At 45.1% G+C, this 23,104-nt stretch overlaps 9 non-coding genes across 9 annotated transcripts; all 9 read left to right on the plus strand.

Moving 5' to 3' along the window:
- The first annotated feature begins 676 nt into the window (after positions 1 to 676).
- TRNAT-UGU (transfer RNA threonine (anticodon UGU)) lies at positions 677 to 749 on the plus strand. The gene has a single exon. It is a non-coding gene; the product is annotated as a tRNA-Thr (tRNA).
- A 301-nt stretch (positions 750 to 1,050) lies between these two features.
- TRNAT-CGU (transfer RNA threonine (anticodon CGU)) lies at positions 1,051 to 1,123 on the plus strand. Its single transcript has one exon. It is a non-coding gene; the product is annotated as a tRNA-Thr (tRNA).
- Positions 1,124 to 1,391: 268 nt separating this feature from the next.
- Positions 1,392 to 1,464, plus strand: TRNAT-UGU (transfer RNA threonine (anticodon UGU)). The gene has a single exon. It is a non-coding gene; the product is annotated as a tRNA-Thr (tRNA).
- Positions 1,465 to 2,487: 1,023 nt separating this feature from the next.
- Positions 2,488 to 2,560, plus strand: TRNAT-CGU (transfer RNA threonine (anticodon CGU)). Its single transcript has one exon. It is a non-coding gene; the product is annotated as a tRNA-Thr (tRNA).
- A 268-nt stretch (positions 2,561 to 2,828) lies between these two features.
- TRNAT-UGU (transfer RNA threonine (anticodon UGU)) lies at positions 2,829 to 2,901 on the plus strand. The gene has a single exon. It is a non-coding gene; the product is annotated as a tRNA-Thr (tRNA).
- Positions 2,902 to 3,923: 1,022 nt separating this feature from the next.
- TRNAT-CGU (transfer RNA threonine (anticodon CGU)) lies at positions 3,924 to 3,996 on the plus strand. The gene has a single exon. It is a non-coding gene; the product is annotated as a tRNA-Thr (tRNA).
- Positions 3,997 to 4,264: 268 nt separating this feature from the next.
- On the plus strand, positions 4,265 to 4,337 carry TRNAT-UGU (transfer RNA threonine (anticodon UGU)). Its single transcript has one exon. It is a non-coding gene; the product is annotated as a tRNA-Thr (tRNA).
- Positions 4,338 to 4,635: 298 nt separating this feature from the next.
- Positions 4,636 to 4,708, plus strand: TRNAT-UGU (transfer RNA threonine (anticodon UGU)). The gene has a single exon. It is a non-coding gene; the product is annotated as a tRNA-Thr (tRNA).
- Positions 4,709 to 6,363: 1,655 nt separating this feature from the next.
- On the plus strand, positions 6,364 to 6,436 carry TRNAT-UGU (transfer RNA threonine (anticodon UGU)). The gene has a single exon. It is a non-coding gene; the product is annotated as a tRNA-Thr (tRNA).
- Positions 6,437 to 23,104: the final 16,668 nt, after the last annotated feature.

Genomic DNA, 23,104 nt, shown 5'->3' on the forward strand with positions numbered 1-23,104 from the left:
TTTTGCTGCTGATACTCAAATCTACCTTGTCTCCCCAGACTTTTACTCACTCGTATCTACACCAGTCTATCAGCTATCTCTTCTTGGATGTCCCAGCGCTTTGTGAACCTAAACACGTCTAAGACTGACCTGATTATCTTACCACCCTCCACACTGCGTCATCTTCCACAACTGCATTATATATTGATGGCACTACAGACTCTTCTAGTTCCCAAGTGTGCTGTGTGATAGTAATACTTGACTATTCATTCTCCGTCAAACCACACATTCAGCACATTTGCCAAACCTGACATTTTTATCTCAAAAGTATTTCCAGGATCAGACCATTTCTCACCCAGGATGCTACTAAGACCCTTATCATCACTAGTCATCTAGTGTCTGGACTTCCTTAATCTCCTCCTATGTGGAATCCCTGGTAAATATCTATCTCCACTCCAATGTAATCTCAATGCTGCAGCCAGGCTCATTTTTCTTTTCAAATGTACTGCACCCACCTCCCCTTTCTTACATGGATGTCACTGGCTCCCCTTCACTTTCAGAATCCAATTCAAGCTTCTCACACTCATTTACAAAGCCCTCACTTTCTCCTCTCCCATTTACATCTATGACCTTATCTACCTTTAAATTCCCACATTTTCTCATTACCACTCCTGCCAATTGCAAATTTTTCATGTAAGGCTTCATAGCTCAGGGGTTAGAGCACTGGTCTTGTAAACCAGGGGTCGTGAGTTCAAATCTCACTGTGGCCTGCCAGTTCTTTATTGTTACATTTACAAAAACTTAATTTTTTGCATGACAGTATGTACAGTGATCTTAATTTGCATGACAGTATATACAGTGATCTTCTCAAGTCTTAAGTGAGAAGATCTATTTCAAGTTCAATGTGTGCATTTAGCATGGAGATTGCAAATGATTCAGAATCGGCCATTTGTAAACAGTGTCCATTGGGTCAAGGAGCTACAAATTAAAATCCAAAATTAAACTTCAAATTTGATTTCTTTGAAACCCCACAAATGCATTATTTTTTTTTAAACATACATTCTCATATAAGGCTTCATAGCTCAGGGGTTAGAGCACTGGTCTCGTAAACCAGGGGTTGTGAGTCCAAGTCTCACTGGGGCCTTCTAGTTCCTTATTGTTACATCTACTAAAACTTAATTTGCATGACCCTATATACAGTAGTCTGCTCAAGTCTCAACTGAGGAGATCTACGTCAATTTCAATGTGTGCATTAAGCATGTAAATTGCAAATGAATCAGAATCGGTCAATTGTAAACAGTGTCCATTGGGTCAAAGAGCTACAAATTAAAATCAAAAATTACATTTCAAATCTGAATTCTTTGACACCCCACAAATGCATGATTTTTATTGAAAAGCACATGCCCATGTAAAGCTTCATACCTCAGGGGTTAGAGCACTGGTTTTGTAAACCAGGGGTCGTGAGTTCAAATCTCACTGAGGCCTGCCAGTTCTTTATTGTTACATTTACAAAAACTTAATTTGCATGACAGTATGTACAGTGAACTTAATTTGCATGACAGTATATACAGTGTTCTTCTCAAGTCTCAAGTGAGAAGATCTATTTCAAGTTCAATGTGTACATTTAGCATGGAGATTGCAAATGATTCAGAATCTGCCATTTGTAAACAGTGTCCATTGGGTCAAAGAGCTACAAATTAAAATCCAAAATTAAATTTCAAATTTGATTTCTTTGACATGATTATCTTACCACCCTCCACACTGCGTCATCTTCCACAACTGCATTATATATTGATGGCACTACAGACTCTTCTAGTTCCCAAGTGTGCTGTGTGATAGTAATACTTGACTATTGCCAAACCTGACATTTTTATCTCAAAAGTATTTCCAGGATCAGACCATTTCTCACCCAGGATGCTACTAAGACCCTTATCATCACTAGTCATATAGTGTCTGGACTTCCTTAATCTCCTCCTATGTGGAATCCCTAGTAAATATATATCTCCAATCCAATGTAATCTCAATGCTGCAGCCAGGTTCATTTTTCTATTTAAATGTACTGCATCCACCTCCCCTTTTTTACATGGGTGTCACTGGCTCCCCTTCACTTTCAGAATCCAATTCAAGCTTCTTACACTCATTTACAAAGCCCTTACTTTCTCCTCTCCAATTTACATCTATGACCTTATCTCCCTTTAAATTCCCACATTTTCTCATTACCACTCCTGCCAATTGCTTACTTTCTACCACTCATGCCTCAAGACTCTTTACTGTTTTGTTTTTTGCAAATTTGCTTATGTGTTCTGTAATTGGACATTGCAGATCCCTTGTGGCACTAAATACAGAATAATAATATTTCTTAAACACTATCATTGGAAATATATCATAGAGTTTCATTTGAAAAAAGTGTACATTGGCATGAATTGCCAAAAAATTTACAATTTGCAATTGATTATGTTTCACCAGTACACAGACACCATATATGTCTAGAAATTAATGCACCTTCATGGCTCCATAGCTCAGGGGTTAGAGCACTGGTCTCGTAAACCAGGGGTCGTGAGTTCAAGTCTCACTGGGGCCTTCCAGTTCTTTATTGTTGCATCTACTAAAACTTAATTTGCATGACCCTATATACAGTAGTCTGCTCAAGTCTCAACTGAGGAGATCTACGTCAATTTCAATGTGTGCATTAAGCTTGGAAATTGCAAATGAATCAAAATCGGTCATTTGTAAACAGTGTCCATTGGGTCAAAGAGCTACAAATTAAAATCAAAAATTACATTTCAAATCTGAATTCTTTGACACCCCACAAATGAATGATTTTTATTGTAAAGCACATGCCCATGTAAGGCTTCATAGCTCAGGGGTTAGAGCACTGGTTTTGTAAACCTGGGGTCGTGAGTTCAAATCTCACTGAGGCCTGCCAGTTCTTTATTGTTACATTTACAAAAACTTAATTTGCATGACAGTATGTACAGTGATCTTAATTTGCATGACAGTATATACAGTGTTCTTCTCAAGTCTCAAGTGAGAAGATCTATTTCAAGTTCAATGTGTGCATTTAGCATGGAGATTGCAAATGATTCAGAATCAGTCATTTGTAAACAGTGTCCATTGGGTCAAGGAGCTACAAATTAAAATCCAAAATTAAATTTCAAATTTGATTTCTTTGATATGATTATCTTACCACCCTCCACACTGCGTCATCTTCCACAACTGCATTATATATTGATGGCACTACAGACTCTTCTAGTTCCCAAGTGTGCTGTGTGATAGTAATACTTGACTATTGCTTCTCCGTCAAACCACACATTCAGCACATTTGCCAAACCTGACATTTTTATCTCAAAAGTATTTCCAGGATCAGACCATTTCTCACCCAGGATGCTACTAAGACCCTTATCATCACTAGTCATCTAGTGTCTGGACTTCATTAATCTCCTCCTATGTGGAATCCCTAGTAAATATCTATCTCCACTCCAATGTTATCTCAATGCTGCAGCCAGGTTCATTTTTCTATTTAAATGTACGGCATCCACCTCCCCTTTTTTACATGGGTGTCACTGGCTTCCCTTCACTTTCAGAATCCAATTCAAGCTTCTCACACTCATTTACAAAGCCCTCACTTTCTCCTCTCCCATTTACATCTATGACCTTATCTCCCTTTAAATTCACACATTTTCTCATTACCACTCCTGCCAATTGCTTACTTTCTACCACTCATGCCTCAAGACTCTTTACTGTTTTGTTTTTTGCAAATTTGTTTATGTGCTCTGTAATTGGACAACGCAGATCCCTTGTGGCACTAAATACAGAATAATAATATTTCTTAAACACTATCATTGGAAATATATCATAGAGTTTCATTTGAAAAAAGTGTACATTGGCATAAATTGCCAAAAAATTTAGACACCATATATGTCTAGAAATTAATGCACCTTCATGGCTCCATAGCTCAGGGGTTAGAGCACTGGTCTCGTAAACCAGGGGTCGTGAGTTCAAGTCTCACTGGGGCCTTCCAGTTCTTTATTGTTACATCTACTAAAACTTAATTTGCATGACCCTATATACAGTAGTCTGCTCAAGTCTCAACTGAGGAGATCTACGTCAATTTCAATGTGTTCATTAAGCATGGAAATTGCAAATGAATCAGAATCGGTCATTTGTAAACAGTGTCCATTGGGTCAAAGAGCTACAAATTAAAATAAAAAATTACATTTCAAATCTGAATTCTTTGACACCCCACAAATGCATGATTTTTATTGAAAAGTACATGCCCATGTAAGGCTTCATAGCTCAGGGGTTAGAGCACTGGTCTTGTAAACCAGCGGTCGTGAGTTCAAATCTCGCTGAGGCCTGCAAGGTCTTTATTGTTACATTTACAAAAACGTAATTTGCATGACAGTATGTACACTGATCTTAATTTGCATGACAGTATATACAGTGGTCTTCTCAAGTCTCAAGTGAGAAGATCTATTTCAAGTTCAATGTGTGCATTTAGCATGGAGATTGCAAATGATTCAGAATCAGTCATTTGTAAACAGTGTCCATTGGGTCAAGGAGCTACAAATTAAAATCCAAAATTAAATTTCAAATTTGATTTCTTTGAAACCCCACAAATGCATGATTTGTTTTTAAACATTAATTCTCATCTAAGGCATCATAGCTCAGGGGTTAGAGCACTAGTCTTGTAAACCAGGGGTTGTGAGTTCAAATCTCACTGGGGCCTACCAGTTCTTTATTGTTACAGCTACTAAAACTTATTTTGCATGACCATATTTAAAGTAGTTTGCTCAAGTCGAAAGTAAAGAGATCTATTTCAATTTGTTCATATACTTTGATAGCCAATTTGGAGCATCACTTAAGACATTCATTCTATTTTTCTGACTATTTTCAATTGCATGTCTCATATCTTTATTGTTCAACCAATTCTATGCATGCCCCAAGCATAGCTATGCATCCAATCTCCTTGAGCACATTGTTTACAACCTCTTCCTACCTATCTGTCCATTGTTTATCTGTCTCCTCTCAGGACTCTACCTCACCCCTCTTCCACTAATAGTATGTTTCCACCAAGGTTCTTTTCTTTGTCCTCTCCTTCTCTTTCTGTATGCATCCTCTTTAGTTGAGCTCATTAGCTTTTTTGACTGACAATATCATCTTTTTGCTGCTGATACTCAAATCTACCTGTCCTCCCCAGACTTTTACTCACTCTTATCTCCACCAGTCTATCAGCTATCTCTTCTTGGATGTCCCAGCGCTTTGTGAAACAACAAATGTCTAAGACTGACATGATTATCTTCCCACCCTCCACACTGCATCATCTTCCACAACTGCATTATATATTGATGGCACTACATACTCTTCTAGTTCCCAAGTGTGCTGTGTGATAGTAATACTTGACTATTCCTTCTCCGTCAAACCACACATTCAGCACATTTGCCAAACCTGACATTTTTATCTCAAAAATATTTCCAGGATCAGACCATTTCTCACCCAGGATGCTACTAAGACCCTTATCATCACTAGTCATCTACTGTCTGGACTTCCTTAATTTCCTCCTATGTGGAATCCCTGGTAAATATCTATCTCCACTCCAATGTAATCTCAATGCTGCAGCCAGGCTAATTTTTCTCTTCAAATGTACTGTATCCACCTCCCCTCTCTTACATGGGAGTCACTGGCTCCCCTTCACTTTCAGAATCCAATTCAAGCTTCTCACACTCTTTTACAAAGCCCTCACTTTCTCCTCTCCCATTTACATCTATGACCTTATCGCTCTTTAAATTCCCACATTTTCTCATTACCACTCCTGCCAATTGCTTACTTTCTAACACTCATGCCTCCAAGACTCTTTATTGTTTTGTTTTTTTTCCAATTTTATTTATGTGCTCTGTAATTAGACAACGCAGATCCCTTGTGGCACTAAATACAGAATAATAATATTTCTTAAACACTATCATTGGAAATATATCATAGAGTTTAATTTGAAAAAAGTGTACATTGGCATGAGTTGCCAAAGAATGTACAATTTGCAATTGATTATGTTCCACCAGTACACAGGCACCATATATGTCTAGTAATTAATGCACTTCCATGGCTCCATAGCTCAGGGGTTAGAGCACTGGTCTTGGTCTTTCAGTTCTTTATTGTTACATGTACTAAAACTTAATTTGCATGACCCTACATACAGTAGGAGATCTACGTCAATTTCAATGTGTGCATTAAGCATGGACATTGCACATGATTCAGAATCGGTCATTTGTAAACAGTGTCCATTGGGTCAAGGAGCTACAAATTAAAATCTAAAATTAAATTTCAAATTTGATTTCTTTGACACCCCACAAATGCATGATTTTTTTTTAAACATGCATTCTTATGAAAGGCTTCATAGCTCAGGGGTTAGAGCACTGGTCTTGTAAACCAGGGGTTGTGAGTTCAAATCTCGCTTGGGCCTACCAGTTCCTCAGTGTTACAGCTTCTAAAACTTAATTTGCATGACCATATGTAAAGTAGTTTGCTCAAGTCGAAAGTAAAGAGATCTATTTCAATTTGGTCACATACTTTGATAGTCAATTTGGAGCAAAACTTATTATGTTGGTTCTATTTTTCTGACTGTTTTCAATAGCATGTCTCATATCTTTATTGTTCAACCAATTCTATGCATGCCCCAAGGATAACAATGCATCCAAACTCCTTGAGCACATTGTTTACAACCTCTTCCTACCTATCTGTCCATTGTTTATCTGTCTCCTCTCAGGACTCTACCTCACCCCTCTTCCACTAATAGTATGTTTCCCACAAGGTTCTTTTCTTTGTCCTCTCCTTTTCTGTCTGTATGCATCCTCTTTAGTTAAGCTCATTTGATTTTTTGACAGACAATATCATCTTTTTGCTGCTGATACTCAAATCTACCTTGCCTCCACAGACTTTTACTCACTCGTATCTCCACCAGTCTATCAGCTATCTCTTCTTGGATAAAGGGGTTTTGAGTGGTGCGCTATCACTAAGCGGCCAGCACTGGGTTGTCAGGCCCAACAAAAAATGAGTACAAAGAAAGAGGGTGTGCCGCCGCTGGCTGCTTCAATAAGATGTACTCAATGGTTTGAAAAATTATACATTTTTATTTTACACAATATTCTATCAATACATTTCTAAAATACAAATATGTATGCATACATGAATGATAAAACTATAAGGTAATAAAAATGCATATAATATTCAATGGGTGCTGTAGGAATTTTTGATGTGAGCAATTTTGCGCAATAGAAAGTCTAGGACTCCATAATGAAATGTTATATTACGATCCTTTTTATGTATAACCTGGATATGGGGCTGGTCCAGGGAAGGTGACTCCAGAATGTCCTTGCCTTGGATTGTAAAAGGCTCCCTATTTGGCGAATGTCCTCCTTTTAGGAATATGGCGTATATCCCAGATGAAGGTCCAGTTTTTAAGTGGAGTTTTGGGTCGTCTTCAGGAATGAAAGGACTGGTCACTCTTTGGGGTGGATGGGGGGTCCAGACACATGGAAATAATAGGCTCAACGCGTTTCCCCTGCTGTATCAGTGGCCGGCTTCCTATTACCTTATAGTTTTATTATTCATGTATGCATACATATTTGTCTTTTAGAAATGTATTGATAGAATATTGTGTAAAATAAAAATTTATAATTTTTCAAACCGTTGAGTACATCTTATTGAAGCAGCCAGCGCCGGCACACCCTCTATCTCTTCTTGGATGTCCCAGCGCTTTGTGAAACTAAACATGTCTAAGACTGACATGATCATCTTCCCACCCTCCACACTATGTCATCTTCCACAACTGCATTATATATTGATGGCACTACAGACTCTTCTAGTTCCCAAGTGTGCTGTGTGATAGTAATACTTGAATATTACTTCTCCTTCAAACCACACATTCAGCACATTTGCCAAACCTGACATTTTTGAGTAAGAGATTTTTTGTTACCAATATAGATTTGGAATCCTTTATGTAAATATATAAAAATGTAAAAATATATAAAAGCAAAATCCATTAGTTCCTTTGTTGTCTTCTTCCAGGTTACGTAATTTATAGTAGAGTCTTATCTATTAGACCCTAGATTAAAAATATACATGTTCTTAAACAATATATCCGAAGTCTATAAGATATATGGAAAAAAATATGTAAATGTGCACTTTACATTTTAGGACACCAGGTCATTATAAATGTATGTAGAAAGACAAGATATAAGCGATAATTCGCATATATCTAGAGAGCGCCACAGTTGGATGAATTCAATACAAATTTATTAATATAAAAATAACACACAATAAAATTGTACAGACAATATAAGCTCATAACTATTCAGGGCATTGAGACCATCGATGCTACCTCTAGGGGTGGTGACAGGTTTAACCAACTTTGCCGTAAGGAAGCTTACTGGATTTTTGCTCTTAATAGCTTGCATCCAGCGGGCTTAAATGAATGCATAGAGCTCAATAATATCTGATCAGCCTAAATCTTGTAGCTTTATTATTGAGCTTTATTGTTGAGTTTTCTGATATAATGTGAAGCTGCTTATACAACCACCCAAACCACTTATCTAATATGTTAATAAGTTGAAGAAACCATTACTGTCATTGTCTCTGTCTTAAATGTCTACTCACTCTGGTTTTCCACACCATCAATGTGGTTTTGTCTGTATTTAATTTTTGGATAATCATATGTTTCTATCTGGATAATACCCCATATTATAACAAAAGTATAAGGTATGGAGATAAAAAGGAAAAAGGTTATTAATAATATAATAATAAAGACAAATTAAAAAAAAATTATAATAAAAATAAACTTTGCCAAACTCTGCTGACCAGGGGTTTTGAACTTGTGGATAGCCCAGCTAGTGATTCTGTTGCTAAGCGGGAGCACTACTAAGTGAGCCATTCAGCTCTATATTAACATTATGGCAAATTTACCCCTATTAGTCTTCCTTAGAGTTGAATATATACAAAGCAATAACTTCTTTTGCACGCTCTTCCTTCCTTTTTATCTTCACAATTTATTCGGATGCCATTCCCCTTTCTATTTTCTTAGTATTGTTAATATTATATTATGTTTATGCATTATTTTCTGTTTGAAAGCAATTTTTTTTGCAGTTACAGTGGGGTCTAACATGGCCCCAGCCTATGACAATTTATTTATGTACGAAAATCAACACATTATGTCCCATAGTCAATTTTCTTCTTTTGTGTTTTTTTTATGTGAGATATATAGATGACCTCTTCATGGTGTGGACTGGTGGACCTGAACTCCTGACACATTTTGTGGACTATCTGAATTTGTTAGAGACAACCATATGCTTCACCATGGCGTTTAGTGACAGTTATATCAGCTTTCTCGATGTTGGAATCACACTGACGAATGGCTCCATGTCAACCCGTATCTACAGAAAACCAACAGATAAAAATACCTTGTTTATGGCTGATAGCTTCCACCCTATGCCACTTAAACGTGGTTTGCCTTTATCACAATTATTGAGGGTAAGACGTATCACTTCTGACGATAGCAAATTATTGACAGCCCTAACTGAAATGGGGGATAGATTTATTGAAAGGGGGTATATGACGCATGAAATAAAGAAAGCTATTACACATTGTGTAAATTTGTCTCAGGAACAGTCCTTGGTGCCTGCTACTAAAAATAGCCAGTTTGAAAGATTAACATTCGTGAGTACTTACTCAATAGCTTCTAAAAGGATACATGATGTTATACATAGACACTGGCACATACTTCAGGCAGATGACACCATGGGACAATTCTGTCACAAATTGCCTATGTTTTGCTACAAAAAGAGTGGTAATGCAAAGGATATTGTAGCAAAATCTGACTTGTTGCCGATCAAAACCTCGGGCTGGCTTGCCCCTAAGAATGGCAGTTTCTGCTGTTCTAAATGTGTAAATTGTCAATTTGTGATAACATCTCCTGTCTTTCTAGATCCTCGAACATTTAAAGTTTACCCCATTCGATATCACCTCAATTGTGATTCAAGATATGTTGTGTACGCTATTACTTGTCCATCGAAACTGGTGTATGTCAGCAAAATGATAAGGACATTGAAAGAACGTGTTGCCATGCATCGGTCGTCCATAAAGAAAGCCATGGTCTCTATTGATGCTAGTACATCCCTGTTGCCAAACATTACCACAATTATAAACATTCTATGAAGGACTTTTGCTTCCAACCTTTGGATCATATACCACCATTAATCAGAATCATCTTTATTGGCCAGGTATACTTGCGTATGCTTGGAATTTTTTGTGGTAACAGTGCAGCACCAAGCAGGGAACACAAGGGGGGTGGGAAGAGAGGCATAAACATAAATCACATACATTTCACATATATCTAGAACAGTTAAGAGTTAGTATTTAGTATTTGGTACGTTCAATACTGTTTAGTTGATGCACAGCTATTGGGAAGAAGCCTTTTGTAGTTCTTGTCATCTTTGCTGGGATGGACCTAAAACTGGTGCCTGATGGAAGGGGTTCAAACAGGTTTTGGCCAGGGTGTAGCTTGTCCGCCAAGATCTTTTCTGCACGCTTATTGACCCTGACTTGGTATAGTTCTTAGACAGTGGGGAGCTCCGCCCCAATGATCTTTTCTGTCATCCTCACCACTCTTTGCAACCTTCGTCTGTCATTCTCGTTTGCTCCTCCGAACCAGATTGTGATCGAGGAGCAAAGGACAGACTCTACTATGGCAGTGTAGAAGATGAGCAGCAGCTCCTGCGGGATGTTGAATTTCTTGAGTTGCCTCAGGAAGAACAACCGCTGCTGAGCCTTCTTGACAGTTGTAATGATGTTGGGACCCCATTTGAGGTCACAGGAAATCTTTGTTCCTAGGAATTTGAAGGAGTCGACCCTCGACACTACTCTGACAGATATTATGAGTGGGTGCATGGCATTTGGTTTCCTTCTGAAGTCCACCACCATCTCCACCGTTTTGAGGGGATTGAGGTAAAAGTTGTTTCCGCTACACCATTTAGTTAGCCGATCCAGGAGAGGCGGGGACCGTGATAATATCCTACTATAAAGAGAGTGTTACTGGATCAGCCTCCTTGACTGCATTTCCCCTATACGATTTAATGAAGAGCAATCTCTTCATTTTTTCTTATAATATTGTCACAACAACTAGTTGTCACAATCCTGCCAGAACTCAGTGTGTTTGTCCTGTCTTACCTGCCTGTCAGTCTTGTTTCTCAGCCTGCTGCAGCAAGATCTGGGTGTTTTCTTGTGATGAGCACCTGGGTGATTCTGATTCAGCCATTAACTCTGTGGTTACCACTTGAAAGATACTAGTTCCCTGTTGGCCTCATCCAGAGACTGTTCCAGGTGTGGCCATTCCCAATCACCCGGATGGCCAATCAGTGCTGCTCTGAGGGGTTATCCTCCCAGCCCTGCATAGACACTTTGCTTTTGCATTGTTGTCAATAACTTGGGAGGAAGCTGCAGCTTGTGTTCCTGCTTTAGCTCTGTGGTATTCCAGTTACCCAGCATTTGTATCCTGCTTCCAAGACCCTGCACCAGCATTTCTACACCTGTGTGTCTCCAAGTACCTGCTCCAGCATTCCTACACCTGTGTGCTTCCAAGACCCTGCACCAGTGTTCCTGCACCTGTGTGCCTCCAACACCCTGCACCAGCGTTCCTACACCTGTGTGCCTCCAAAACCCTGCACCAGCGTTCCTACACCTGTGTGCCTTCAAGACCCTGCACCAGTGTTCACCTGTTCCTGCATTACAAGTACCTGCACCAGTGTTACCCTGTACCTGTATCCAGTACCTGCTTCCTGTCCCTGCACCTGTGTTCCCGAGTCGCCTGCACCTGTATCCAGTACCTGCGTTCCCGAGTCGCCTGCACCTGCGTTCCCGAGTCGCCTGCACCTGTGTTCCCGAGTCGCCTGCACCTGTGTTCCCGAGTCGCCTGCACCTGTGTTTCCGAGTCGCCTGCACCTGTGTTCCCGAGTCGCCTGCACCTGTGTTCCCGAGTCGCCTGCACCTGTGTTCCCGAGTCGCCTTCACCTGTGTTCCCGAGTCGCCTGCACCTGTGTTCCCGAGTCGCCTGCACCTGTGTTCCCGAGTCGCCTGCACCTGTGCTTCCGAGTCGCCTGCACCTGTGCTTCCGAGTCGCCTGCACCTGTGCTTCCGAGTCGCCTGCACCTGTGCTTCCGAGTCGCCTGCACCTGTGCTTCCGAGTCGCCTGCACCTGTGCTTCCGAGTCACCTGCACCTGTGCTTCCGAGTTATCTGCACCTGTGTTCATCTGTGCCAGTGTTCATCCGTACCTGTGCTTCCGAGTTTCCTGCACCTGTGCTTCCGAGTTTCCTGCACCTGTGCTTCCGAGTTTCCACTGTGACCACTTGCACCCGCACGCTCCAGCATCTGCACCTGTGTCCACCTGTCTCTGCGTGCCTCAGTACCTGCACCCGCAACCACCTTCACCACTGCCTACAGTGCTTCCGGCACCTGCTCTCCAGTGGTCCAACTCCGTGCTTCCGGCACCTGCTCTCCAGTGGTCCAACTCCGTGCTTCCGGCACCTGCACTCCAGTGGCCCTACTCTGTGCTTTCCAGCTCCTGTGCTCCCGTGCCTCTACTACGTGCCTCCAAGTAACTTATCAGTTCCCAGCTTTCCAAAGACTTTTACAGACTTTCAAATGTCCCCTGTACCAGTTCATTCTATGCAATAAACATTACCCATTTGTATCCACTTGCCTCCGTCCTGTTTCCATTGGGTTGTCAGCTAGCCACCAAGGTCACTCCCGGGTCCCAAATCCCCAGTCGTGACAGTATGCAAAAGCCACTGGACTTGGCTAGTGACTTTAAAGTGGCTATGCAAAATCTGACAGCAATACCAATGGGAACCTACCACCACTCACTTATCCAGCTGCAAGAACTTTTGGCAAAAATTTTGGTACTCTTTACCTAGAAGGGCGCCAGCGATTGAAATCGCGGTCGTCGGGGGTAAAAATCGCGGTCATCGCGGTCATCGCGGGTAAATCGGGATGCCCGCGATGCCCGCGATGACCGCGATTTTTCCATAGGGAACAATGTTAAAAAGGCTGATTGACCGCGATTTTACTGTTAAATGGCTCAATGGACCCGATTTGGCCATAGGAATCAATGTTAAATGGGCCACAGAGCCCATTAACCCTTAAATGTCCCCCCCAATTTTTAACGCCACCCCACGATCCACGCCAACCCGAAGCGTGGCGAGCGCAGCGAGCCCGCGAGGGGCGGCGGTACGCGTCCTCCGACCTTTTCATGCCCTACTATCCACTAGGGCCTGAAGTGAGAATAGAATAGTGTGGCGAGCGCAGCGAGCCACCGAGCCCGAAGCGTGGCGAGCGCAGCGAGCCCCGCGAGGGGACGCGGATACCTTCACAGGTAGACGCGTCCCCTCGCGGGCTTCACAGGTGTCGGCGTCGCCACGGACACCTGTGAAGCCCGCGAGGGGACGCGTATAACTGTGAAGGTATCCGCGTCCGCTCGCGGGGCTCGCTGCGCTCGCCACGCTTCGGGCGCGGTGGCTCGCTGCGCTCGCCACACTATTATATTCTCACTCCACGCCCTAGTGGATAGTAGGGCATGAAAAGGTCGGAGGACGCGTACCGCCGCCCCTCGCGGGCTCGCTGCGCTCGCCACGCTTCGGGTTGACGTGGATCGTGGGGTGGCGTTAAAAATTGGGGGGGACATTTAAGGGTTAATGGGCTCTGTGGCCCATTTAACATTGATTCCTATGGCCAAATCGGGTACATTGAGCCATTTAACAGTAAAATCGGGTCCATCGCGCCTTTTAACATTAATTCCTATGGGAAATCGGGAGCATCGCGTCGCGGGCATCGCGGGTACATTTATGGCCGGCCGCGACGCGACCGACACGATTTTCATGTTTAACATGGGTTTCAATGGGAAATCGCGGTCATCGCGTCGGTCGCGTCGCGGGCACACATAAATGTACCCGCGATGCCCGCGACGGGCGCCGTTCTAGGTAAAGAGTACCAAAATTTTTCCCATAATAACTACGTTACTCAGTTACACTCCTGAGGTTGTGAAGCCCATCAGCTGCAGCTCCTAAGTGAAAGGAGTCTCAGTGACAGTGCCTGTGAAATCTGAAAGGCCTCCCAACTTTCAGAGCGAAATTTCTGTCCAGGGCAAGCGGAGGTCCCAGCTTTCAGAATCTGAACGCCAAAGACGCAGGTCTCTCCATTTATGTTTCTACTGTGGTAATCCAGACCACTTCATTGAGAATTGTTCACTCCGCAAGCCCAAGAACAAAGTGATTCTGACCACATCCAGTCTTCAGCCCCAAGTGGGGGTCCACAGTCTTCAGCCCCAAGTGGGGGTCCGCAGTCTTCAGCCCCAAGTGGGGGTCCGCAGTCTTCAGCCCCAAGTGGGGGTCCGATGTCTTCAGCCCCAAGTGGGGGTCCGCAGTCTTCAGCCCCAAGTGGGGGTCCGCAGTCCTGTGTCCACTCCGGTTCCAGCCGGTTCAAGTACCTCCATTGATGATCCGGTTCCAGCCGTCAGTCAGGAGGCTCATTCGGTTCCAGCCGATTCCGACACCTCTGGACCTCATCCGGTCCCATCCGTCAGTCCAGAGGCCACTCCGGTCCCAGCCGGTTCAAGTACCTCCATTGATGATCCGGTTCCAGCCGTCAGTCAGGAGGATCATTCGGTTCCAGCCGATTCCGACACCTCTGGTTCTCATCCGGTCTTAACCGTCAGTCCAGAGTCCATGCCGGTCCCAGCCGGTTCAAGTATATTTAGTGATCATCCGTTGCCATCCATCAATCCTGAGTCCATGCCGGTCCCAGCCGATTTAAGCATCTTCAGTGATCATCCGGTCCCATCCGTCAATCCAGAGTCCCTGCCGGTCCTAGCTGGTTCAAGTACAATCGGATGTCCTCCGGTTCCAGCTGGTCCAAGTTTGTCTACTTCCAAGTCTGTACTATCCTTCAGCCCAGAGACTCTTCCAAACTTACCTGATCCTGATAATTCCAGCCTGTCTTCTATCGACTCCCACTGTGTTGAAAAAACAGTTAGTACTCTAGAGACTCTATACTTTAACACAGATTTAGCTCAGTCCTCCAAGACTAAACTCCCCGAACAAGATCAAGCTCTTCTTGACCAATATATCAAAAATTTTCGGGCTGCCAGAAAACAGGCTGGTTCACAGTCGTCACCGAAGACTCAGTCCATAGATATGGAACTAGATTATATGGCTCTGTCTCCTTACAAAGATTCCTTCGAGTTTTCTGCTGAATATTCCACATCTTCAAGGTCTGTACCCATGAGCTTAAGAGTTGGCTGTGTTTCTCTGTCTCCTCCTCAAGTGGAACCTTCTACGGTACCTTGCCCCAACAAGTCTTCAGAAACCTCCAGTCAGGGCAAGGCAGTCTTAACTCTAGACATGGATTCTGATTCCGAGTATGATGAGGATTATGACTCTACCCCTTTCCTTGAAAATCCTGTTTCACCTTGCCATGTCTTACCTCTGAGAAAATTTCAGTTAGATGCTAAAGATAGCTATCCGAAAGCCCCTGGATATCGAACAAGATTTAATTTGAGTCTTAGTGGTGCCTTAGCCTCAAGGGCCCGATCTTCTTGTCTCTCAGTTCCAGTCAAAAATACTTCAGTTATCCCTGATGAATTTGATTCTACGTCTTTCTCCAGTGGTCCTCTTCGTCCAAGTCAAGTGTTCCTTCAGGACGGAAGTCATCCTCATTATCGTGTCCAATGGAACGGGAATTCCGTTTACATCGACGATGGATGGTCCACCTGTTCTGATGATAAGGCAGAATTGTGACTTTTCTTCAAAGTTCCTGAAGTGTCCAGTGGCCACCCGTAAAGGGGGGGTACTGTCACAATCCTGCCAGAACTCAGTGTGTTTGTCCTGTCTTACCTGCCTGTCAGTCTTGTTTCTCAGCCTGCTGCAGCAAGATCTGGGTGTTTGCTTGTGATGAGCACCTGGGTGATTCTGATTCAGCCATTAACTCTGTGGTTACCACTTGAAAGATACTAGTTCCCTGTTGGCCTCATCCAGAGACTGTTCCAGGTGTGGCCATTCCCAATCACCCGGATGGCCAATCAGTGCTGCTCTGAGGGGTTATCCTCCCAGCCCTGCATAGACACTTTGCTTTTGCATTGTTGTCAATAACTTGGAAGGAAGCTGCAGCTTGTGTTCCTGCTTTAGCTCTGTGGTATTCCAGTTACCCAGCATTTGTATCCTGCTTCCAAGACCCTGCACCAGCATTTCTACACCTGTGTGTCTCCAAGTACCTGCTCCAGCATTCCTACACCTGTGTGCTTCCAAGACCCTGCACCAGTGTTCCTGCACCTGTGTGCCTCCAACACCCTGCACCAGCGTTCCTACACCTGTGTGTCTCCAAAACCCTGCACCAGCGTTCCTACACCTGTGTGCCTTCAAGACCCTGCACCAGTGTTCACCTGTTCCTGCATTACAAGTACCTGCACCAGTGTTACCCTGTACCTGTATCCAGTACCTGCTTCCTGTCCCTGCACCTGTGTTCCCGAGTCGCCTGCACCTGTATCCAGTACCTGCTTCCTGTCCCTGCACCTGCGTTCCCGAGTCGCCTGCACCTGTGTTCCCGAGTCGCCTGCACCTGTGTTCCCGAGCCGCCTGCACCTGTGTTCCCGAGTCGCCTGCACCTGTGTTCCCGAGTCGCCTGCACCTGTGTTCCCGAGTCGCCTGCACCTGTGTTCCCGAGTCGCCTGCACCTGTGTTCCCGAGTCGCCTGCACCTGTGTTCCCGAGTCGCCTGCACCTGTGCTTCCGAGTCGCCTGCACCTGTGCTTCCGAGTCGCCTGCACCTGTGCTTCCGAGTCGCCTGCACCTGTGCTTCCGAGTCGCCTGCACCTGTGCTTCCGAGTTACCTGCACCTGTGCTTCCGAGTTACCTGCACCTGTGCTTCCGAGTTATCTGCACCTGTGTTCATCTGTGCCAGTGTTCATCCGTACCTGTGCTTCCGAGTTTCCTGCACCTGTGCTTCCGAGTTTCCTGCACCTGTGCTTCCGAGTTTCCACTGTGACCACTTGCACCCGCACGCTCCAGCATCTGCACCTGTGTCCACCTGTCTCTGCGTGCCTCAGTACCTGCACCCGCAACCACCTTCACCACTGCCTACAGTGCTTCCGGCACCTGCTCTCCAGTGGTCCAACTCCGTGCTTCCGGCACCTGCTCTCCAGTGGTCCAACTCCGTGCTTCCGGCACCTGCACTCCAGTGGCCCTACTCTGTGCTTTCCCGCTCCTGTGCTCCCGTGCCTCTACTACGTGCCTCCAAGTAACTTATCAGTTCCCAGCTTTCCAAAGACTTTTACAGACTTTCAAATGTCCCCTGTACCAGTTCATTCTATGCAATAAACATTACCCATTTGTATCCACTTGCCTCCGTCCTGTTTCCATTGGGTTGTCAGCTAGCCACCAAGGTCACTCCCGGGTCCCAAATCCCCAGTCGTGACACTAGTTATTCAATATTGTCCTTATATCTGCTCTAAAGCGGTATATACCAGTCCGGATTATGTTTGTGTATATATGATCTGTTTATTTGCATTTACTTTCGCTTGTATATTTTGTATTTTTCTCCTGTTTGCCTAACTTATGACACTCCAGTGGTTTATAGCCACTAGCAACATATTCTATTTTTTTTATCTAGTTGTTAGACAGGGGGACGACTGGATTTTGGATCTGGCTTCTCCCCTGATCATACACCGGATCATGCGCTCTGCCTACTTTGATGGGTAACCCTGGCTAAATGTTGGGGACACTGTCAATTAATGTGTGTTTATAATGGATACGCGTTACCATGGACACTGACGCTGTGGCAGGTTTCCAGCCAGCCCAGCGACGTGCCTGTGACGTCAGCGTACTCTTAGTAGTGTTACCCAGGCAACTGCGCTGCAACTAGCTGAGGCCGGAAGCGATGCTGGGTCACTTCCTGGATACGCTGATAGCTATGCACGCTGGCTGTGTGCTCCCATGGACACAGGTGTCATGCTGAGTAACAGGCACACAGGTGATTATGTTTTGATGATTCTCACACTATATATATCCGGTCATGTTGGAGGGTAATTTATGATCCTGAGGATGGGGATACAACATCGAAATGGCTGTCGGGCATCAGTGACCCTCCTAGTGGACCACCATGTTACATTTATTGGATGTGGTAATTTCCTTGTACTTGGACTGTATAACTTCTTCGCTGGTGTGTCTACTCTTTGCCTTGATGGAAGCTCTCCATCATTAAGCATGATTTTTCTCCATATATAAAGATTTTTTTTGGACATTTACTTTGTTGTGCTGGCTTCTAATTTTTTGCATATATATATATATATATATATATATATATATATATATATATATATATGTAGACAGCGGACTGGCACTTGGTACAACAGAGGTTAAATTCAGGTGAGGTGCCTTCCAGAAAATAATTATAGCAGCGTATCTCCAAGTCCAAGGAAGCAAAGTTCCAAACAAAAGAAGACAGGAGGCGGCACTCTCAAGCAACGTGGTAAACTGTATTCAAATCATATCAAAACGTGTAAAACAGAGTCAGCTTGTAGATGTCGACAAGTTTCGAGGCATTGCGCCCCTTCCTCAGGACAACTGACCAGGCTAAGAAACAAACGTGCAGTGCAGTTAGTTCTGCACTGCACGTTTGTTTCTTAGCCTGGTCAGTTGTCCTGAGGAAGGGGCGCAATGCCTCGAAACTTGTCGACATCTACAAGCTGACTCTGTTTTACACGTTTTGATATGATTTGAATACAGTTTACCACGTTGCTTGAGAGTGCCGCCTCCTGTCTTCTTTTGTTTGGAACTTTGCTTCCTTGGACTTGGAGATACGCTGCTATATATATATATATATATATATATATATATATATATATGTCACGACTGGGGATTTGGGACCCGGGAGTGACCTTGGTGGCTAGCTGACAACCCAATGGAAACAGGACGGAGGCAAGTGGATACAAATGGGTAATGTTTATTGCATAGAATGAACTGGTACAGGGGACATTTGAAAGTCTGTAAAAGTCTTTGGAAAGCTGGGAACTGATAAGTTACTTGGAGGCACGTAGTAGAGGCACGGGAGCACAGGAGCTGGAAAGCACAGAGTTGGACCACTGGAGAGCAGGTGCCGGAAGCACGGAGTTGGACCACTGGAGAGCAGGTGCCGGAAGCACTGTAGGCAGTGGTGAAGGTGGTTGCGGGTGCAGGTACTGAGGCACGCAGAGACAGGTGGACACCGGTGCAGATGCTGGAGCGTGCGGGTGCAAGTGGTCACAGGTGCAGGTAACTCGGAAGCACAGGTGCAGGTAACTCGGAAGCACAGGTGCAGGTAACTCGGAAGCACAGGTGCAGGTAACTCGGAAGCACAGGTACGGATGAACACTGGCACAGATGAACACAGGTGCAGATAACTTGGAAGCACAGGTGCAGGTAACTGGAAGCACAGGTGCAGGCGACTCGGGAACACAGGTGCAGGCGACTCGGGAACACAGGTGCAGGGACAGGAAGCAGGTACTGGATACAGGTACAGGGTAACACTGGTGCAGGTACTTGTAATGCAGGAACAGGTGAACACTGGTGCAGGGTCTTGAAGGCACACAGGTGTAGGAACGCTAGTGCAGGGTTTTGGAGGCACACAGGTGTAGGAACGCTGGTGCAGGGTGTTGGAGGCACACAGGTGCAGGAACACTGGTGCAGGGTCTTGGAAGCACACAGGTGTAGGAATGCTGGAGCAGGTACTTGGAGACACACAGGTGTAGAAATGCTGGTGCAGGGTCTTGGAAGCAGGATACAAATGCTGGGTAACTGGAATACCACAGAGCTAAAGCAGGAACACAAGCTGAAGCTTCCTCCCAAGTTATTGACAACAATGCAAAAGCAAAGCGTCTAGGCAGGGCTGGGAGGATAACCCCTCAGAGCAGCACTGATTGGCCATCCAGGTGATTGGGAATGGCCACACCTGGAACAGTCTCTGGATGAGGCCAACAGGGAACTTGTTTCTTTCAAGTGGTAACCACAGAGTTAATGGCTGAATCAGAATCACCCAGGTGCTCATTACAAGCAAATAGTCAGATCTTGCTGCAGCAGGCTGAGAAACAAGACTGACAGGCAGGTAAGACAGGACAAACACACTGAGTTCTGGCAGGATTGTGACAGTACCCCCCCCTTTACGGGTGGCCACCGGACACTTCAGGAACTTTGAAGAAAAGTCACAATTCTGCCTCATCATCAGAACAGGTGGACCATCCATCGTCGATGTAAACGGAATTCCCGTTCCATTGGACACGATAATGAGGATGACTTCCGTCCTGAAGGAACACTTGACTTGGACGAAGAGGACCACTGGAGAAAGACGTAGAATCAAATTCATCAGGGATAACTGAAGTATTTTTGACTGGAACTGAGAGACGAGAAGATCGGGCCCTTGAGGCTAAGGCACCACTAAGACTCAAATTAAATCTTGTTCGAAATCCAGGGGCTTTCGGATAGCTATCTTTAGCATCTAACTGAAATTTTCTCAGAGGTAAGACATGGCAAGGTGAAACAGGATTTTCAAGGAAAGGGGTAGAGTCATAATCCTCATCATACTCGGAATCAGAATCCATGTCTAGAGTTAAGACTGCCTTGCTCTGACTGGAGGTTTCTGAAGACTTGTTGGGGCAAGGTACCGTAGCAGATTCCACTTGAGGATGAGACAGAGAAACACAGCCCACTCTTAAGCTCATGGGTACAGACCTTGAAGATGTGGGATATTCAGCAGAAAACTCGAAGGAATCTTTGGAAGGAGACAGAGCCATATAATTTAGTTCCATATCTATGGACTGAGTCTTCGGTGACGACTGTGAACCAGCCTGTTTTCTGGCAGCCCGAAAATTTTTGATATATTGGTCAAGAAGAGCTTGATCTTGTTCGGGGAGTTCCATCTTGGAGGACTGAGCTAAATCTGTGTTAAAGTATAGAGTCTCTAGAGTACTAACTGTTTTTTCAACACAGTGGGAGTCGATAGAAGACAGGCTGGAATTATCAGGATCAGGTAAGTTTGGAAGAGTCTCTGGGCTGAAGGATAGTACAGACTTGGAAGTAGACAAACTTGGACCAGCTGGAACCGGAGGACATCCGATTGTACTTGAACCAGCTAGGACCGGCAGGGACTCTGGATTGACGGATGGGACCGGATGATCACTGAAGATGCTTAAATCGGCTGGGACCGGCATGGACTCAGGATTGATGGATGGCAACGGATGATCACTGAATATACTTGATCCGGCTGGGACCGGCATGGACTCTGGACTGACGGTTAAGACCGGATGAGAACCAGAGGTGTCGGAATCGGCTGGAACCGAATGAGCCTCCTGACTGACGGCTGGAACCGGATCATCAATGGAGGTACTTGAACCGGCTGGGACCGGAGTGGACTCTGGACTGACGGATGGGACCGGATGAGGTCCAGAGGTGTCGGAATCGGCTGGAACCGAATGAGCCTCCTGACTGATGGCTGGAACCGGATCATCAATGGAGGTACTTGAACCGGCTGGAACCCGAGTGGACACAGGACTGCGGGCCCCCACTTGGGGCTGAAGACTGCGGACCCCCACTTGGGGCTGAAGACTGCGGACCCCCACTTGGGGCTGAAGACTGCGGACCCCCACTTGGGGCTGAAGACTGCGGACCCCCACTTGGGGCTGAAGACTGCATGTGGTCAGAATCACTTTGTTCTTGGGCTTCCGGAGTGAACAATTCTCAATGAAGTGGTCTGGATTACCACAGTAGAAACATAAATGGAGAGACCTGCGTCTTTGGCGTTCAGATTCTGAAAGCTGGGACCTCCGCTTGCCCTGGACAGAAATTTCGCTCTGAAGGTTGGGAGGCCTTTCAGATTTCACAGGCACTGTCACTGAGACTCCTTTCACTTTGGAGCTGTAGCTGATGGGCTTCACAACCTCAGGAGTGTAACTGAGTAACGTAGTTATTATGGGAAAATTTTTTGCCAAAAGTTCTTGCAGCTGGATAAGTGAGTGGTGGTAGGTTCCCATTGGTATTGCTGTCAGATTTTGCATAGCCACTTTAAAGTCACTAGCCAAGTCCAGGGGCTTTTGCATACTGTCACAACTGGGGATTTGGGACCCGGGAGTGACCTTGGTGGCTAGCTGACAACCCAATGGAAACAGGACGGAGGCAAGTGGATACAAATGGGTAATGTTTATTGCATAGAATGAACTGGTACAGGGGACATTTGAAAGTCTGTAAAAGTCTTTGGAAAGCTGGGAACTAATAAGTTACTTGGAGGCACGTAGTAGAGGCACGGGAGCACAGGAGCTGGAAAGCACAGAGTTGGACCACTGGAGAGCAGGTGCCGGAAGCACGGAGTTGGACCACTGGAGAGCAGGTGCCGGAAGCACTGTAGGCAGTGGTGAAGGTGGTTGCGGGTGCAGGTACTGAGGCACGCAGAGACAGGTGGACACCGGTGCAGATGCTGGAGCGTGCGGGTGCAAGTGGTCACAGGTGCAGGTAACTCGGAAGCACAGGTGCAGGTAACTCGGAAGCACAGGTGCAGGTAACTCGGAAGCACAGGTGCAGGTAACTCGGAAGCACAGGTGCAGGTAACTCGGAAGCACAGGTACGGATGAACACTGGCACCGATGAACACAGGTGCAGATAACTTGGAAGCACAGGTGCAGGTAACTGGAAGCACAGGTGCAGGCGACTCGGGAACACAGGTGCAGGCGACTCGGGAACACAGGTGCAGGCGACTCGGGAACACAGGTGCAGGGACAGGAAGCAGGTACTGGATACAGGTACAGGGTAACACTGGTGCAGGTACTTGTAATGCAGGAACAGGTGAACACTGGTGCAGGGTCTTGAAGGCACACAGGTGTAGGAACGCTAGTGCAGGGTTTTGGAGGCACACAGGTGTAGGAACGCTGGTGCAGGGTGTTGGAGGCACACAGGTGCAGGAACACTGGTGCAGGGTCTTGGAAGCACACAGGTGTAGGAATGCTGGAGCAGGTACTTGGAGACACACAGGTGTAGAAATGCTGGTGCAGGGTCTTGGAAGCAGGATACAAAT

Source organism: Crinia signifera, chromosome 11 (assembly GCF_055691185.1).
Source record: "Crinia signifera chromosome 11, ASM5569118v1, whole genome shotgun sequence".
Lineage (NCBI taxonomy): Eukaryota > Metazoa > Chordata > Amphibia > Anura > Myobatrachidae > Crinia > Crinia signifera.